The sequence below is a fragment of the Acomys russatus genome, chromosome 8 (genome assembly GCF_903995435.1).
Source record: "Acomys russatus chromosome 8, mAcoRus1.1, whole genome shotgun sequence".
In the NCBI taxonomy this organism is placed as follows: Eukaryota; Metazoa; Chordata; class Mammalia; order Rodentia; family Muridae; genus Acomys; species Acomys russatus.
The window spans coordinates 215,905-236,937 of NC_067144.1; the positions used below are offsets into that span (position 1 = coordinate 215,905).

Genomic DNA, 21,033 nt, shown 5'->3' on the forward strand with positions numbered 1-21,033 from the left:
GATGAGAGAAGTGGGAAAGAAATGTATGCTTACTGAGGCATGTTGAGTGATTTCTCTCATAAAATAGCATCAAATCCATTCTTGCTTTGTTTCACCACAAAGCTGCTTACTGAAGAGCAAGGAAGATGTCAGGATTTTGGGAAGAACAAAGAAGGCAGACAGCAGATGGGGCAACAGTGGGGATCAAGAGTTTCCCTGACATCACATCTACAAATATTTCAAAAGAACCTCAAATTGAATACCGATTGCACTTGTATCTGAAGAGGAAGCATGAGACTAGAAACCATTATGAAGAAAACCCTTAAGATCTATGATACATGGCATGTTCAGTCAGAATAAGGGCACTGAACAATCATTCTGTCATTCATAGTTTAAAGTAATAAAGTAAACTCAAACTTAGTGAATAAATGGTGAACTCAATGAGAAAATTAATGGTGCTCCCCTTTATACATTTTCTATATTTAAGTTGGCTTAAGGTAAGGATAAAGCTAAAATTTCATCTGTAAAGAACATCACACTTAAACGAAAATGCATAAACTATTACTAGATCTCTTAATGAGTTTATAATCTGATCCCTGATCCTAGTGCATGCACCACATAGTCTTGGAGCAAACGTCTTTACTCTCCTTGACTCTTGTCTCTGAAAGGATGTCGAACAGGGGTATTGCAGTCCTTCCTATGCTGAGAAATTCTCACACATCAGTGTACACTGAAAGACGTGGCTTCATTTAGTTTGTGATTTTTTTTTTTGACAGCCAAATCTTTTTTTTTTTTTTTAATTGGGGGGAATGGGTCTCTAAGGGGTGGCCCTGGGGCCCTCACTGCACAGCTTGTTCATTGGCACTGCCTCCAGAATCCTGTGGCTTCATCACATCTGGAAGCTCTGGAGGGCTGGAGAAGGGCTCAATGCGCAGGGCTTCAAAGGCATCATCTGCTCGGAAGGCCAGGCCCACTGTGGCAAGGGCCTGTGGCCGTGCTGTCTGGCTAGTAAAGCCACACTCGCCCAGAGTTTTCCCGTCATCAAGGAGCGGGTCGTCCTTGTACAGCCGGTGCTCGTCCGGCGGCCGCTTGAGGATGCCCTCGATGATGCGCTTCAGCTCGAACATGGTGCTCGACTCCTTGAGTCCGTGAAGATGGTGGTCTTATGGCGCCGGATCATGAGAAACATGTCCATCCCCGTGGCTGCTTCTGGCTCGACGCGCCGGCGCGGCCGCTAGTTTGTGATTTTTATGTAAAAGAGACTGTATTATTAAGGGGAGAATGGGAAGAGAGAGGCCAGAAGGGTCCCAGATAAGAGGAGAGAGGGGGTCTATGATCGGCACACAAAATGGGATGTAAAATGAATAAAAGTAAGTAATGAATAATACTGCTGAGGAAAAGAAGAAGGAACCAGAGGAGGATGGTTGAGCAGGTGGTTGGAGAAAGATACTGTTGGAGTAGAAGCCACCCAAGGAGTCATCAGGTTGAAGAACATGCACAGTATCTGATCTGCAGGACAGAGACTAGGGACCCAGATGGGAGCTATGTACCACAAGACTTGGACAGCCCCTACGTGTGAGGGGTCCACACAGTGCAGAGCACAGGTGGGTCCAGCCTCGGGCCATCCAACTAACCCAGTCCCCAGAGTCCAGACCCATACCTGCCTGCGAGCTGCAGTCTTATCGGTATCTGGGAATTAACTGTGGGCGTTGGAGCACAAGAGTTTGGACCTGCTGGCCAGGGGAAAGCAGGTGGATCTGACATCAAATTGCCCTGCCAATCCACAGAAAGCCCCAGGGGCCGGTGACCATGCAGGCACAGTATCCAAAGCCCAGCACAGCCTAGCATGCAGTGCCATACATTCACTCTTTCTCTCTCCCTCTCTGACTGACGTGTGGTCCAAAGAGAAACATTGTCAGTGTCTGCTGGCCCACGGGTAGCCAAGAGTGTGGACGTAGGATAGATCTGACCTCAGATCATCCCGCCAGTCCACAGAGGGTATCAGAGCCCACAAGGGGGCCCAGATGGCTGTGGACCTGTTCTCCAGCTACAGCTCCACAGCCACACTCTAGAGTTGATTGATCCAAAGTGTCACAGTCTAAATGGATCCTGCAGAAACCTATCCAGCCTCCCCAGGTTCCCGCATACTTGGGCAGAGCTGAACTGGCCTGAATGGATCTGGTAAAAGCCTAGCCAGCCACCACAGCCCAGCAGGAGCTTCCATGCTCTCAAGAGGGACTGAACAGGCCTGAAGGGATTGGGAAGAAACCCAGCCAGCTACCCCAACCCAGGGAGCCATTCTCCGCAAGCAAGCTCAGGCGGAGCCTAGCTAGCTGCCACAACATAACAGGAGTTTTCACGCACTCAGACAGGACTGAGTTAGCTTGAAGGGATCTGGCAGAATCCTGACTAACTGCCACAAGCCAGAGGGCAGTATGTGCTGTGTCAGGCAGGACTGATCCTAGGCCCCAAGGACTGGATGGAACAGGCAGAAGCCTAGCCAACTGCCACAAGTTAGCACAGCTTCCTGCACTTTAGTGTGGACTGAGCCTAGGCCCCCAAAGTCCTAGTGCTTGAGGGCAGGGTTTTCAAAGCCCAGCCAAAGGCAGGATGACTGGCTTTGTCTACACTACATCGAGCTGATCGTTGGGCTGCAAAGCAGCAGCACTTGCCTCTTCTGACCCAATCAGGAGCCCAGGATATGAAGCAAAGTCCCCTGGAGCTGACTAGCTCATGTGCCTGATCCAGTTAAGGTTTCCCTGATACCCACAGGTGAGGGCTCTCGAGACACTCACCAACAGACTGCTCTTAATGACCAGTGAAGAACACCAGAAACTACCTCTCAACATCAAAGACTGCATGATGGCTAAAAGCCAACATAAAAATAGAAACAACAAAAACCAAAACAATATGGCATCTCCAAATCCCAGCTATCCCAAAGAATTCAATATTGAGAACTCAAACACAAATGAAGCGTAAGAAAATGACCTCAAATCCTTAGAAATGAAGATGGTAATGGAAGAAACAAATAAAATCCAAAAATAAATTCATGAAGATGCAGCCAAACAGATTGAAGACAGTAAAGGGGCTGTGATTATATAGTGAGGGAGGAAGTCTCCTTCTGTCACAGACCTAGGAGAGGGGAATAGGGTGAAAGAGGGACAGAGGGAGGAATGGAAGTTACAAATGAGAGGATAACAATTGAGATGTAATCTGAATAAATCACTTAGAAAGAAAGAAAGAAAAACTAAGCACTTTTCTATATGTTCATATCCTGTTCAGTGATTCTCTATGTTTATCTAAGATATAAAAAGGTTCATACCCTCAAAAAGAAAGGTGCAATGAGAGCACAGGTGTGTGCAGAAGAGTAACAAGACATGTAATCAGGTTGAAAGCATGCGAACACAAAGCAAACAACACTGAAGAAATGTGAACATGTGTGGTAAAAATTCATCCTATGACTCATGACCTAACGGACACCTACCTCAGATAAGGTGTTTTAATGCTTTGTAGCAGCCTACAGTTTGCACTGTACCCACATATCTTAGGGCAGAAGCTGGAGGGATAGAGATGCAGGTCAGATGCTCAAGGTCAGTGGTCATCCTGCACAGGCGCATACTTCAAAGACCCCTCCTTATCTATTAACTATTACAATCCACTACTAGAGAACCTCAGAGCTTGAAAATGATAGTTCTGTTGCCAGAGGTTCTTGATGAAAACTGGTGAATCATAAACAGAAACCAACCCTTAACTGTGATTAATTTACTTTTTGCCACTAAACCAAACCATTTGGGATAGAAGAGCATAATAAATACTTTTAAGAAACCAAAATCCAAGGAGGTTAAAATGAATGATTTTGTCTGCTTCTACTTTTTCCTCAGAAGAGCCTGAATCTTTTGAACAAAATGAAGTGAATGCTCAAGTATGCTGCCTATATGAGTGACCCCAGCCCAGGGTCTGCTCTTAGAGCCGAGGAAGTAGAAAAGACAGAGAAAACTAATGCTGAGAAGAGCAATGTGAAGAAAAAAAAAGCTGGACAGGGACAGCATAGTTCAAGTACAACAGTGGTCTTAACAGCTCAATGAAGAATTTTACAAAGAAACCAAGCAAGCAGGCAAGCAAGTCACCATGGCTTTACAGAAAGCAAATTGTGTCAGGGATTTCTTTGTTGGTTTGGTTTGGTTTGGTTTGTTTAGTTTTGCCTGTTTTGCCTTTGTTGCCAGCTGTGAAATCAGGAAGACTAGTAAACAGGTCTGGATTTTAACAAAGCACGTGACCAGATGGTTCCCTGATCTCTTTGGAAAGGTGTGATATGTGAGTAGTTGAACCTAAAGCCAAAGGGTAATGAATGAAGCCAAGGTCACCATGTAGCAGTTTCCAGTAGGAGCAGCAGTTGTTCTCATCCTCTTACTAACTATGGATAGGACTAGAGGAATCACAGGATATAGCTGAAGAATAAGAAGTTGGACAAGGATAGCAGGGCGCTGGAACACGAAACAGACGATGCAGCACTTCATACTCAAAAAAGTATAGAAAATCAAAAGACAGTTTTGAAATGTTAACAGGACCACCAGGCTTTTGTGTAAAATATGTATGTACTTAAGTGAAAAGTAATGGTTAATAAGCTAAGCCTTTGGTAAATATTAGCTCAGCTATTAAAGTGCTTGCTTTGCAAGAAAGGCCCAAAGCGTATAAGAATGCAGGATAGGCATGGCAGCTCTCTTCTAATTCCAGTGTGTGGAAGACAGAAATGATTCCCCAGAGCTGAGAGCTGAGATATGGGTTTGATTAAAAGACCCTGCCTCAGAGCATAAGATAGAAGAGCAATAAAGGAAGACTTTCTTCATCAAATTCAGATCTTGAGAGCATAAACACTCATGAACACACATTTTCACTTTCCCATGGAAACATTTATAACCATGCATACCTCACATACATATACTTGAAAAGAAGAAAAAAATTGAAAGAAATGTTTCAAAACCCCTTTTACTTTATAAAATGTCTGTGGTCTTTCTGTCCTTTGCTGCGTCATTGACTAGATACCATCTGTCACTGTACCCTAAAAGCATAAGCCCTCATATTGTTGTTTTTTTTTTTATTTGCTGCACTTATATAAATGTCAGGTAACTGCTGTTGCTAGACTCTGATCTGGAGGGTTAATTCTTATTTTGTGTGTTTGTGCGTGAAGCAGAGTTTGGATAAGGATAATGTGCAGTAGGAGGACTGGGGCTAGACTTTGTTTTGTGAGTAAAAATTAATAATCACTTTGTTAGAATGGACTCTCAGCCCTTGCCTACATTTTATTCAGAATAAAACAATACGAACAAGCATATTGTCTGGCCTTTCCACTGTTCCTCTTACAAAATGGTGTTGATGAACTGCTATGTTCGGAGTTTTCTTATAAGACCCTTCTCTGCTTCATGAGCCTATTTTGGAAACAATTTATACCTAGAATTCTCCTGGATTATGACAGCTCCCAGATTTCATATTTGACAGTACTGACCGTTCTTAGGTGCTGGTCTGTTGGTAGTTTTCTGGCATCTCTCCCATAATTTGACAGGGCTTAGAAAGGTAGAAGTCCTCTGCAAAAGGAAGCTTAAACAAGGCATAGATAAAGTTTATGTCAAACAAGGTTCAAAGAAATAGCTGTAAAAACTCTTCCTCTGGAGCCCTGAACTCTCCCAGCATTAGCCTCCACATTTTGACTTTTTCCCCTTTAACACACACACATACACACACACAAACACACACACACACACACACACACACACACACACACACACACACACACACACACAGTCAATACCTCAGCATCTGTTCTGCTCTGTAAGAGGATCCTGAGGATCAAGATAAGATAGGTTAGGCAGATTGTATAGGCACATCTGACCTGACAGTTGTCTATCATTCTGGGGTTGGAAGGTGACACCTACTTGACAAAGGCATCCCTCTCATATGTCTTTTGAGCCACAGGGATGTCCTGATGATAGGAGCTATCCTAACAGGACCAAATTTTTTTGTGTGTGTTTTTTGTTTTTACAGCTGAAACATTGTATTTATTTTCATCTATAGTGGGATATTGGTCATAGGACCACTTATCAAATGCCAAGTCCTCAGGTAGAGCTCTGTAGTATTTTTCATATATTTATACAATTCTATTTACTTTTAGTCACCTGTGTAATACTTCTAATAGCTACTTCAATGTCATTGCTAGGTAAATAGTTGTATGTATTCTTAGGGTAATGATAAGAAAAAGGATATATACTCAATAAAACACAATTTTAAAATATTATCTGCTTCTGTTAATTACATATGAGAATGAGAAATCTTCAGATAAGGAAGTTGACTATAATTGATATGCAAAGACAAAGCATTCTTCTTAAAATAATATTCATGAGTTAATAGTGCTATCTCATATGAATAAGGTTATGACTGTCATGAATTTTTTCTTCTTTTTTAAAATTGTTTCTTTTCAACATATACATTTATATTATTACACATGAATAAAATAAACTAAATACAGCAGGGAGCATGATGAGACAATCAGGAATTATATAAATGTTACATGGATAGCGATTTGGCTATTTGTATTTGGCAAACTTGAAGTAAACATCTTTCTTTTGTTGTTTGGTTTTAACATCTGAATGAAAATCAATGTATATCATATCTCATCTCTACTAACTTAAAACATCTATCTTGATCTAAAAACATCTTAACCCCTAACCAACTAAGCTTAATTGTAAGAATAAACTACTTAGTCTTCAACCCCATCAGAGACTTGAGAAGGAATAAAACTTAAATACCTGAGTGAACCAGAAATGTCAGTTAGAAGCTTCCAAAATGAAAATAAAAATGACTGAGACTGAATTTACTGCCTGAACAGTCAGCCAACACTCTATAACATTGGCACATCATCTTTGGCCTTCTAGCCCAATATATCTGACAGACATATTTGCAAAGCAGGAACTATTGCGGACTTCTTTACCCTGTCTTGGCAGAGTTCAGCCATCGACTCTGCCTGCATCTAAGCTTGCCCACTGTTAGGCAGAATTCCATCTATGGCAGAAATGAGGGTATTTTTCCCAGTGGCTAGTTTGTCACATTTGAAGCCAACTCTATAAGGAGGCTCTTTGGTGCTCATCATCTTCTTTGAGACAGGCTGGGTGTTTCCAGGAGTTAACTTGTCTTGTTGTCAAAGTATCTTTAGAATAATAAAAAACACCTTTATTTTTTGTTAATTAAACATTTTCGTTTTACATATACATTTATATTATTATACATATATACAATAAACTACCTATAGCAAGAAGAACCATGACACAATCAAGAATTATATAAATGTTACATTCATAGTGTTTTGGCTATTTGGCAACCTTGAAGAACACATCCTTCCTATCTTGGTGAGTCTAAAATTCTGAATGGAAATCAATATCTATCATATCGCATCTCTATCAACTTAAAACACCTATCTAAACCTAAAAACCCCTAAACAACTCAGCTTCATTGTACAACTAAGCTACCTGGTAAAATAAAAATCTTTAAATGCCATATTCTGTAGGTCTCTGAGGCTTTTGACGACCTTATTTAACTATTTTACCTTTTATAGCTATAGAACCATATCTATCTATTAGACCTAAAATATATATTCTTGTGATAAAATAAGACTAGTATTTAACATGACCATGATTTGTTCAACTAACAATTAGCTTCTGTTATTTAATTACCTTAAGTAGGCTGCAGCACCACTTTCAAGATATTGGAAGTAAACTTTGTATTATTGTTGAGTTGGATGGGTATAATACCTCATATTAGAGTAGAAATAGATATAAAATGTGTGTGTGTGTGAAGAATAATCTTAGATTTGAATTCTATACAAATATAAATATTATCAGGATTACACTTATTTTGGATCTATATATAAAATTCTATACCAATGAATTAAAAATAATCTTATTTGTGAGTAACAACTAAGGTCTTGAGTTGAAGAGTAGATTCAATTGTCTATCTTTTGTTCTATCTTCCCTCTATATTTCTATATCCTTTCTTTCTTTTCATCTCCTATCTCCTCATCTACAAAAAGAAATCAAAAGAAAGATAAAGGAAAAGAAAGCTGACCCTGAGCCCAACCTAGTTTTCTCTCTGTATAAGGCCAGTAATAACTTATAACGAACTCCTGGTGAAAATAAGCATCTGTAGACCAAGAAAGCAAACAGAAACACATACCCCCACAATCCCTTAGAGGAAATGGGATGTCATTCTCTTAACGTTTCTTCAGGCTGGTGTAGGACAAATAATAACTTAGAAGGTCCTCCCCTCACCCCCCCCCAAATTGGGGAAAATGGTTAAGCAAGCCAGGGATGGCGTTTGTGGTCCATTTTCTAAATGTTGAGGAATTCTAGGCTTAATAGGAGTCTTGTGTGAGACAGTCTGAAATACCAATTGGGATCAGAAGCTTTCATCAGTGTGTCCTGGAAGGTGTTCTGTTCTGATGGATAACAGCAACTGAGGTGCCTAGGGATGGAACACAGAGGGTGCAGGGTGTCAGCATCCAGCATGCTGAGAGGCATGGATCCTCTCAGCTTTGATCCAGCTTCAGTGTCCAGTTCTTTTGTTCTGCAAACGTAATTTCTCACAAGCATTATACAGCTCTAACATTATAATTGCATGAGGTGTGTGGGATGCACAGAACAATTAAGGCTGGTTCTCTGCTCATTGTATGAGCAGAAGTAAGAAATGTGCAAATTTTCCTTCAGGCTATACTAAGAATGACCTCAAATAATAAATCACAGACAATCTGTGACCAACATGAAGCCTTGTCTATGCACAGACATTCATAACTCAGTCAATCTCAGCACTGTTCCCATGTAAAGGGATTAGCAATATAAATTACCTGCCTGTTCTGCCATTTAAATTCTTTACATCTCGATTGCAGCCCCTCACTCATCACCTCCCAATCCCATCCCCTCTCTCATCACCTCCTGATCCCATTCCCTCCCTCATCTCATTTCCCTCCCTCCCCTAGTCCTTAGAAAGGGAAGTCCCCCTCCCCTAACATCTGTAGTCAGCTTATCCAGTGTCCTCTGTACTATCTCTAACCTCTTCCTCTGTGGCCTGGCAAGGCAACCCTGTGAGGGGTGAAGTGAACAACATTAGGAGGCCTGAGTCCATGTCAGAAGTAATCCCTACTCCCGATATTGTGGGACCCACAAGGAGACTGTGCTGCCTATCTACTACATCTGAGCAAGATGTCTAGTTGGACATCCTACATGGACCTTGGTTGGACCATCAGTCTCTCTGCTATAATGTGGTTAACACGAATTAAGTGGCTAACCTCTGCTTATGAGTGAGAATATGCCATGTGTGTCTTTCTAAGTCTGAGTTACCTCACTCAGGATACCTGCAATTTTCAAGATTTCTTTGTTTTTGATAGCTGAATAGTATTCCATTGTGTAAATGAACCATAGTTTCTTTATCTATTCTTCAGTGGAGGGATATTTGGGTTGTTTCTAGATTCTGGCTATTATAAACAAGGATGCTCTGAACATAGTTGAGCAAAAGTCCTTGTTTTACGGTGGACCCTCTTTAGGGTATATGCCCTGGAGTGGTATGGCTGGGTCTTAGGTAGACTTATTCACAATTCCCTGTGATAGTGCCAGATTGATTTCCAAAGTGGTTGTACAAGTTTGCACTCCCACCAGCAATGGAGGAGTGTTCCCCTTTCTCCACATCCTCACCAGCATGTGCCATCACTTGAATTTTTTATCTTAGCCATTCGGAGAGGTGTAAGATGGAATCTCAGAGCTGTTTTGATTTGCATTTCCTTGATGACCAGGGATGTTGAGCATTTCTTTAAGTGTTTCTCAGCCATTTGATATTCCTCTGTTGAGAATTCTCTGTTTAGCTCTGTATCCAATTTTTTAATTGGGTTATTTGGCTTGGTGGTGTTTAATTTCTTGAGTTCTTTTATATATTTTGGATATTAGCCCTTTGTCAGATGTAGGGTTTGTGAAGATCTTTTACTAGTCTGTAGGATGTCATTTTTTTCTGTTGACTGTTTCCCTTGACTTGCAGAAGCCTTTGAGTTTCATAGAGTCTCACTTATTAATTGTTGATCTTAGAGCCTGGGCTGTTGGTGTTCTCTTCAGGAAGCTGTCTTCCGTGTCAATGAGTTCAAGGCTCTTCCTCACTTTTTCTTCTAACAGATTTAGGGTATTCAGTTTTAGGTTGATCTCTTTGATCCACTTAGACTTTAGTTTTGTGCACAGTGATAAATATGGGTCTATTTGCATTTTTCTACATGAAGCCATCCAGTTGGACCAGCACCATTTGTTGAAGATGCTATCTTTTTTCCACTGTGTGGATTTGGCTTCTTTGTCAAAAATCAAATACCCATAGATTTAGGGGTTTATTTCTGGGTCTTCTATTTGATTCTACTGGTCATCGAGCTATTTCCATGCCAGTTCTATGCTGTTTTTATTACTGTTGTTCTATAGTATAGCTTGAGATACAGGATGGAGATTCCTCCAGAAGGTCATTTATTGCACAGGATTGTTTTAGCTATTGTGCTTTTGTTTGTTTGCTTGCTTGCTTTTGGTCTTTCCATATGAAGTTGAGAATTGATCTGTCAAGGTCTGTAAAGAATTGTCTTGAAATTTTGATTGGAATTGCATTGAATCTCTAAATGGCCTCTGGTAAGATGGACATTTTTACTATGTTGATTCTAATGATCCATGAACATGGGAGGTCTTTCCATCTTCTGATATCTTCTTCTATTTCTTTCTTTAGAGACTTGAAGTTTTTTTCATATAAGCCTTTCACTTGTTTGGCTAAAGTTACACCAAGATACTTTATACCCTCTGTGGCTATTGTTAAGTTTGTAGTTTCCCTAATTTCTTTCTCAGCCTGTTTGTCATTTGTATAGTGAAGGTATTCTAATTTTTTTGAGTTGATTTTTTATCCAGCCACTTTGCTGAAGGTATCAGTTGCTGGTGTTTCTTGGTAGAGTTTTTAGGGTCACTTGTGTATACTATCATCTCACCCACAAATAGTGATAGTTTGACTTCTTCCTTTCCTATTTGTCTCTCCTTGGTCTCTTTGAGTTATCTTACTTATCTAGCTAGGACTTCAAGAACTATATTGAAGAGCTATGAACAGAGTGAATAGCCTTGTCTTGTCCCTGATTTCAGTGGAATTGATTTAAGTTTCTCTCCGTTTAGTTTGACCTTGGCTATAGGCTTGCTGTATATTGGCTTTGTTATGTTGAGGTATGTTCCTTGTATTCCTGCTTTCTCCAAAACTTTAAACATGAATGAGTGTTGGGTTTTTCAAACCCATCTAAGGAGATGATCATATGTTTTTTTTAATTTCAGTTTATTTATATGATTGATTACATTGATGAATTTCAGTATATTGAACCACCCCTGGATGCCTGGTATGAAGTCTACTTGGTTATAGTGAATAATCTGTTTGATGTGTTCTTGGATTTGGTTTGCAAGTATTTTAGAATCGATGTTCATAAGAGAAATTTGTCTGAAATTCTCTTTCTTTGTAGAGTCTTTCTGTGGTTTAGGTATCAAGGTGACTGGGGCCTCATAGAATGAGGTTGGTAATGTTCCTTTTGTTTCTATTTTGTGGAAAAGGTTAAACAGAATTGATATTAACTCATCTTTGAAGATCTTGTAGAATTCTGTGCTGAATCCATCCAGATATGGGCTTTTTTTGGTTCAGAGACTTTTGATGACTTCCTCAATATCCCTAGGAGATATAAAATTATTTAATTTGGTTACCAGATTTTGTTTCAATTTCAGTAGTTCATGTCTATCAAGAAAATTGTCCATTTTGTTTAAGTTTTCAAATTTTGTGGTGTATAGGCTTTTGAAGCATGACCTAATGATTCCTTGGATTTCCTCACAGTTGCTTGTTATGTCTCCTTTCTGATTTTATTGATTTGCCACATAGGACCAATTTTTATATAGCACATCATATCCTAATTTTCAGTGACTTCTACTTCTATCTTTTCATGAAAACAGCCATATCACAAGAGAGCAACTGCTGCCCACTTGAGCATTTATGCTTCAACATACACCTCTGCCAAGCCACATGACAGCCAAAAAGGTGAAAGAGCCTTTTGCACTTCTACATGTATGTCTGTACTTGTGTGTTTCCTGTGACTTGAACTATACATGAGTGTATCTGTGGCTTTGATGAGTTTCCATTATTTTAAGCCTTATCTTGAAAAGTCTTAGAAGCTCAGATGGAGCAATAATCAACCAACCCAGAGCAGTGACTGTAATAAAACATAAATACAGACATAGTCTATGTTTGAAATCAACAAAAGTTATTGTCTAAAGAATAACACACACACACACACACACACACACACACACACACACACACACACACACACACACATTGTACCATGTCCCAGTTATAATAGGTGTCTGGAAGGCCTAGGACAAAATGTTATGGAAACAACGCAACTGTAGCTTATATCCAATGCATATTTTAGGAACCAATGATGTTGGCATATATTATAAACAACACTAGTGTCATTAACTATGCCTGTACACATTTGTCTGTATGTGGATATACGCACATTGGTATGATTTTGAGGCTACAGGAGGACACCAAGTGGCTTGCTTTATCACTCTCCACATTATGTGTTTGAACCTAGAGCTAGGTTAGAGATCAGTAAGACATTTCAATCTTTCTGTCTCCAGGCATCTTGGTTCTGGAGTTACATGCTTGGCCTTTTACATGGATGTTAGAATCTGAACTCGGATCCATGCTTTTCAGAAAGTGCTCTTATGCCCTGAGCACATCTATACAACAATTTCTAATGATATTAAATATATAGAGATATGATGAACTAACATCCTCCCAGGTTGAAGTTCTTTCATTAGCTATCTATTGAGGAAGGGAGGAACACCCCCACAGCCATAGGACATCCTCAGGAATTAATTGTTTACATCTTCAATGTACTGCATTTATATTAGCAACTCCTCCTAACATTCAGCAGTCTGCACAAAACTTTTATCTGGCTGAGAACTAGTAATTCAGACTTCCTTATAGCAAAGTGAAATTTCATATTACTTTAAGAATAATCACAGAAATGTGCTTTTCTTTTCTTTTTCTGTCAATTCTACTTGACTTCCCCCCTTTTGTTCTTGTTTTTGTTTTTCCTTTTTTTTTTTTTTTTTTTTTTTTTTTTCTGTAAAATTCTACTGGATTTTTTCCTTCCTTGAAAAGTACTGGAGCTTCAGCTTCCTCACCCTATGAAAGATTCTTTCTTATTCTTTGCTAGACTCTTATATTTGAGATATGTGAAGGGTCCTAGGATAGGCAGAATCTATGGATAAAAGAGATATGACTTCAAAGACCACTGAAAATAGGAAGGACAGAGTCATCCTACTGTGGTCACTATGTATCTGCTTGTCTCCCTCTCACCATCAACTCTGCGACTGATTACAATTGTCAGCATGGTTAGATTTAGTATCACCAAAGTGACACACTTCTGAATATATCTGTGATCAAGTTTAAAGTTCAAAAACAGGTCCAGATAAAGCATCTGAAGCTGGTAAGTCAGCTTAATTATGGAGATACTTCACACATGGCACTGTGACAATCAAGAGTATTTCACCTCTGGTATTTTCCACATCTATGCAGCCCATGCATGCTTGACTCCAGAGTTCAGTTTTCTCCTCTCCACTCAAACCTACACCATCTTTCTTAAACTGAGAGACAAAGAGTCTAATTTTAAATAGAAATCTCTTAAAGACTAAGACATTCTCAAAACCTAGGGCCACGGCTGGCAGCAAGAAAGAGCAGTTGAAGTGGTGGAATTGGTCCTCCATGCAGACATGACCCCAAAGACACTGCCGATTGGTAGGACATGGAAAATGAAGGAGGAAAGGAAGTTTCTTCCCTGCCTTCTGCCCTCTCAAAAGCTCCAAGCCTACAGAACTGGCACCAGAGCAACATCCAGACACCAGCTTTCACATCTCCTTATTAGTCACATCTTTTTCTCAGCCTCAGTTCTGCAGGTACATTCCACTCCCAAAAGCATGCATCTCTATAGCTTAGAATGAGTAAGAAGCAATAGCCCTCACCACCACTGTGGATACCTCACACTCCTCTATCCCCTTCCAGAATCAAACAAAAATGTTTATGTCTGGCCCTAAATTCAGAAGTATGTCTCTGTGGTGATTCTAAGTCCAATCAAGTTTACAATGATTGTCAGTCTCTGAGTGGAAGGTAATGCTCAGACATCCATATTCACAGCAACTATTATAGGAATGCCACATCCTGCCCATACTTAGTGGTCTTTGTTGTGGCCTTTAGAGTCATATCTCTTCAGTTGCCTTGTGTAAAATAGTCTTTTTATCTTTAAATCATGTCTACAATTGTTCTAAAAATGAAAAGATGGTTGCAAATGGCAAGTCAATGCTAAGTTCTTGCTAAGTATCTATTTTCTAAAACCATGAAAAAATGGAAAGAGCTTTTAAGAATGTCAGTAGTCAATGATGCAAGTGCATCTTAGTTTTCTGATAAAAGAACAAAAAATGTTGGGCCAAAGCCCAGCAGTACCCAAATTTGACTTCTCTGTCTTCTCCTAGGTGGTGAGGACATAAGCTTTTCACTTTGTAAAGTTAGGAGTAAAACATGCATGAAAAAGAAAATGCCTTCTTACACAACAAATGGACTCATTCAAGCTCCATTCTCCAGGTAAGGTGTCTGCCTCTGGCTCATGAGGGATTTGTGACTGCTCACACAAGGTCCTTAAAGAATCATGTGGTCCATTCCCTTGATGGGGAGGCCTGGTGGCACTCAGAAGAAGGATAACAGGCTACCAAGAAGAGACTTGATACCCTATGAGTGTATACAGGGGAAGGAGGTCCCCCTCAGTCACAGACATAGGGGCGGGGAGTAAGGGAAAAGTGGGAGGGGGAGGAATGGGAGGATACAAGGGATGGGCTAACAATTGAGATGTAATAGAAATAAATTAATAAAATATTTTTTTTAAAAAAAACCAAAAATACAAAACAAAACAAAAAAGAATCATGTGGTCGGGGACAAGCTATGTATTATCAGACTGTGCGTCATCAGAGAAAAACTTGTCCCCACCCATTTGCCTACCAAATCATCAAGTCAATAAGGTAAAGGCTAAAAATGTGGAATATGACTCATTCTAGCTGAAAAGTAACTCATAAAGGGAATTGCCCAGTGTTCAGGGTGATGCTATTCACTGTAACCTGTTGGGACTAGGCCTGTCTGTCAGACAGCTGTCTACCTTTGCCTTGGACAGGCATCAAGGAGACATCCCAGGCACACTCCATCTTCCTCTGCCACAGGGTGATTCAGAGACATATTTTAATTGAGCCTCACCCTCTGGATCCTCCCAACTGCTATGTCCCACTTCTCCACAGCAAACAGCTAGGTGAGAGCAAAGACAGGACCTTGAGGTTCAGGAAGGATGGAAAACAAAGGGAGAGAGAGGCAAGGTAGCAAGTACATGCCCTGAGAGTTCCTAGAACCACAATAAATATGTAAATATTTCCTATTGTATGCCTTCAAGTCTAAACCACACATCAAAAAAAGAAAAGCAATTTCTTCCTGTCACCTCGTCCTTCTCCCTTCTTCCTTTTATTTTCCTTTCCCTTCTCCCCTATTTTCTTAATGGAAATTGGTTGAATAGTTACACTATGCCTTTCCAACAAAAATAACAAATTTTCAACCAATTCTCAGGATGCTTGTAGACAGCCAGTACACCTTGCAATGTGATAACAATGGGAAATACAGTCAACCCTGTGTGGTCCAGGACAGTGTACAAAGACATTATGCAGAGTGAGCACACAGCTGAGTAAGTGTGATTAAATATATGGGCAAAGGAATAAACTGAGTATGGGAAGAAGCTGAGTGTGTTCTTTCTACAGCCACCAACCTCAGTATGGAGGCATGGCAGGAAATAAAACAAGTCTTATATTCAGATTAAGTGAGTTTGACAAACATGGTACACACAGTAGATCCAATAAGTTACAGACAACAATTTGACATTCTGGTAACTGCATACATCTGAGCATGCCCTGCCCTCAGCATTACACCATATCCTATCTGAAGTTCTATGCTAGACAAAGCCACACCTATTCTAAAAAGGCCACACCTCCTATTAGTGCCAATGCCTATGGGCCTATGGGGGTCATTTTATTCAAACAATACAAATGTCTTCTCATTTTTCACCTATTTAGTGAAATCTATCCACACACCACTTCTGCAGATGACTTTCTCACCAATTTTCCAATTGCCCTTTATCCAAGTCCCTTACTATCCAGCCAATCCATTGGCCACACATCTGGCCATATCTCCTTCCAAATGAAATGTTCAACCATGTGTGCTGCCTAGTGTTCTGCCCACTGTAAAGATTTCCTTTCACAGGTATCATTCAGTGTTGTAATTCTACAGCTGTCCATTTCTGAGTGGTGCCTGCAAAAAGTGCAAGAACATCTGTAAGCCAGGCCCTAGTCCCTTGTTTCAGTCCATCGATTGTAGGGAATACCCCCATGAGGCTATGGGTGTGCTTGGCAGGCAATGGCATTGTAATAAGAGTAGAAACCATAGGCATTTGGGTAATTTCTTCATGTAATTATCTTGTGCTGTCAGGACCTGCTGAAGTCTGATCTCATACATCTCACTTCCATTTGATAATGGATTGCTGCTGTGCATGTCCTACTTTATGACTCAGAGGGACAGATAACATCCAGCTCATGATGGATAGTGAAAGTTGCATGGTAACTTGGTGGCCCATTATCAAATGTTCAGATTCTACTAAAGCCCAATAACAAGCCAAGAGTTGTCTTTTGAGGGTAGAATAGTTGTCTGCAGATTATGGAACAACCTTGCTATAAAATTCCAAGGGTCTCTTTTGTGATTTACCTATAGGGGCTTGCAAACGGCTCTAAACAGCCTCCCTATTCGCCAATGACACATCAAGTATCAGCAGGTCTACTGGACCTTGTGGTCCAAGTGGTAGAGCAGCCCACACCACAGCCTAGACCTGTTGAAAAGCCTTCTCCTGTTCCAGAAGCCACTCAAAGCTCGCAGCTTTCCCAGTCACTTGGTTTATTGGCTGGAGTAATACAAGAATTAATTTTCCTTAGTCAAAGATTTTTTAAAAAGCAATATTTCAGGAGGTGGGGGTGTGAGTTACATCTCCTACTGAGGGTGGAGAGACCACTTCTGTGTGTGAGATAAACCCTTGAAAATCTGAGGGTTCCATGTTCTCAGTTTCAATAGGGTCCTCCCACACATCCCTATGCCAAATTACAAAATTCCATTCTTTACCAATTAATGTACTTACTCTAACTACAGACACTTTCTGAGGTTAAGACTTCAGGCAATTTTATAACGAGGGCTTCAATTTGATTTTACACTACTGCTGGGAAAAAGTGTCTCTTCTAAGACACACTTAAAAACCTTTAGATTGTTTATGCCCACCAGTAGTCAGTAAATTTTATCACTATGTTAACTGTAGTCCTTCACCATATTCTGAGATGCTATAGTTTGTTAATTTTAATCACAGAGCTCATTCCTTTCCCTTTTCAGTTCATCTAGAGAAGCTAGGAGCAACTGACCAGCATTATCATTTTCTTATTTTTTCACAAACTGTCAAAAGTTTATATACAGAATCACCAAGTCTGTTGCCTCTCACAATTGGTGAATCAGGATAATCCAATGCATTTATTTCCTTAAATTTGTAAAATAGCCCATTTCATTTACTTAGTACTCTCCAAGTTCCCAGGAGAGGCTTTAGTAGCTGGAGAGGCGTTGGTAACTGTAGGTGTTCACAAACTGGACAGCCCATTACAGATCTGTAAAAGATTCATCTACCTCTGTTGCTTTAGGATTACTTCGGGATCCTTAATTTTTTAAAGATGTTCATGATCATCTTGTCTCTGCCTCTTGATGGCTTGGATGGTAGGCATGCGTTACAGTTGGGCTCCTTGTACAATTTTTACACATCTAGGAAGATGTTTAACATATTCCAATGACAAGCTTTTATTTTCCCGTTGAGAAGCCTTCGTCCTGCCGAAAGTTGGTTGTGTGTATGTAGTTAGATCTGATTCTGGGCTTTATATTCTCTTCCTTTGATCTGTTTGTCTTTCCTTGGATCAGTAATGCACCATTATGACTAATAATGCTTTAAAATCAATGATTTTTAAAATCTATTGAGATTTTGGTTGCCATTGTGGTGAATCAATAGAACAATTTGAGTAGGAAAAAATCCATACTAGTAAGTAATCATCTTCTCCCATTGGTAAGTGTATTTGCTACTCTTTATCTGTATGTGCTGGTTTGTTTGGGTCAGTAGGGTTTGATAGGTCTAGCATGGTGGCTGTAAGTGTTTTATCCTGACTTTGTTTTTCAGTGTTTGATTTTGCTGTGTGCTACATGGATGTAATTTTTTACTACTATACTTGCAGAGATGCACTGGAAGCTTCTGTATCTACTGTATTTAAGTCTTCAAAGAAAGAAATTGAAGAATATATCATAAGATGGAAAGATCTCCCATGCTCAAGCATCAGTACAATTAACATAGAAAAATAGCCTTCATTTTAAATTTTAAAAAATTTTATTAATTTATTCAGGTTACAACTCAATTATTATCCCATCACTGGTATCCTCCCATTCCTCTCTCCCTCCCTCTTTCACCCTCTTCCCCTCCCCTAGGTCTATGACCAAGGGGACCTCCTCGCCCACTATATGCTCCTAAGCTATCAAGTTTCTTCTTGGTATCCTGCTTGAAATATAACCTTCTTAACAAAAGCAATCTACAGATTTAATGCAATTTCCATCAAAATGTCAATATAAATGTTTACAGATCTTGAAAGAACAATTCTCAACTTTATATGGGAAAAAAAACCCAAGTAGCTAAGACAATCTTATAAAATAAAACCTTTTCTGGAGGTATCTTCATCCCAAATCACAAGCTGTACTTTAGGGCAACAGTAATAAAAACTGCATGGTACTGGAAGAGAAGCAGGCAGATAGATAAATGGAATCAAATAAGAAATCCAGAAATATACATGGACACTTAATTTTTTATTAAGAAGCCAAAACCATACAGAATCTTCAACAAATGTTGCTGGATGTCTACATATAGAAAAATGCAAATAGACTCTTACTTATCACCCTGTACAAAACTAAAGTCCAAGTGGATTAAAGACCTCAATATAAAACCAGACACACTAAATCTGTTAGAAGAAAAGGTGGGGGGAAACCTTGAAACCATTGGAACAGGAATTAACTTCCTGAGCAGAACACAAATAGCTCAGATTCTAAGATTAACAACTAAGAAATGTGATTTTATGGAACTGAAAAGCTTCTGTAAAGCAAAGGACACTGTCAATAGAACAAAATGACAGCCTACAGACTGGGAAGAGATCTTCACTAACCCTACATCTGACAGAGAGACAGAGAGCCACTTTCTAATACAAGAAATTAAACACCACCAAACCAAACAATACAATTAAAAATGGGCTATAGTGCTAAACAGAATTCTCAACAGAGAAACATCAGATGGCTGAGAAACACTTAACAAAATGCTCAATGTTCTTAGTCATCAGGGAAATGCAAATCAAAACAGTTCTGAGATTCCATTTTACACCCTATCAGAATGGCTAAAAGCGAAGCCTAAAGTGACAGCACATGCTGGTGAGCATGTGGAGAAAGGGAAACACACCTCCACTGCTGGAGGGACTACAAACTTGTACAACAACTTTGGAAATCAGTCTGGTGCTTTCTGAGAAAATTGTGAGTAGCTCTGCCTCAAGACCCAGATATACCACTCCTGGGCATATAACCAAAAGATGCTCCACCACACAAGGATATTTGCTCAACTATGTGCATAGCATCTTTATTCATAATAGCCAGAATGTAGAAACAACCTAAATATTCCTTAACCAAAGAATGAATAAGAAACTGTGGTACATTTATAAAACGGAATACTATTGAGCTATTAAAAACAAGAAAATCTTGAAATTGGCAGGCATATGGATGGCACTAGAAACAATCATTGTGAATGAGGTAGACACAGAAAGACATGCATGGTATATACTGGGCAGCCTTGCCAGGCCACTTAGGAAGAGGGCTCAAGCAGTCCAGATAAGACTTGATAGGCTGAGGGCAGATGATAGGGAAGGAGGGCACTTCCTTTTTGAGGACTAGGAAACGGGGAGGGAAGATGAAGATGGAGGGTGGGGCTGGGAGGAGAAGAGGTAGGGACTATAATCAGGATGTAAAGTGAACAAATTAATATAAATAAATAAATAATAAATTAGCTCATTATTTCTACAAAGCCTGCTTGCCCATAATACAGTGTTATGTCTGTGTATTGTTAGATACATGTTCTAATATTTTATTTAGAAATATTATACTAATAAAAAATTGATCTGTATTTTTTCTCTGTCATTAGCAGAAACAAAAATTTCAGTGTTAAACTATATTCAAGGAGTTTTGAAAATTAACATCTACAAAGTATTAAAAATCTATTTCAGTTAAATAACTCAGAAATTTGTCATCATAAAGTGTTTCATCTCATATTCCCAAAATATTTAAATTATAAAAAGATATTACCTCATCTATTGAGATCTAGAAACTCAACCGTGTTTCTGGATCACAGTCATAAATTTCTAAACAATAAACTACCCATGATCTTTTCTGCACAAAACCTCAGTCTCTCTATAAGCAATGGAGAAGTACGCATTTCCCTTAGAGTAAATCAACCTATCAATAACTCAGCATATCCCCCCAGCCCAAATGATGCCTTGTTGTGCCTCCAGCACTGAAACCCATAAGCTAATGCTGAGGCATGGTGGAGATGCCCACAGGACAGAAGATTGCTCCCCATGATTGGCCTGTAGGTTCTCTCCTTAGGTCTGTTTATGTGGATTGATTTATGGATGGTAGGAGGGCTCTACTCAACGCCTAGGCCAGTTAGGCAACTTATCCTGACATGACAAAGAGGGTATGAAGGATAGGAACAGACAGTTTTTAATATTTGTT

At 39.6% G+C, this 21,033-nt stretch overlaps 1 pseudogene; it reads right to left on the bottom strand.

Moving 5' to 3' along the window:
• Nucleotides 1-755: 755 nt before the first annotated feature.
• Nucleotides 756-1,174, bottom strand: LOC127193285 (elongin-B-like; annotated as a pseudogene).
• Nucleotides 1,175-21,033: the final 19,859 nt, after the last annotated feature.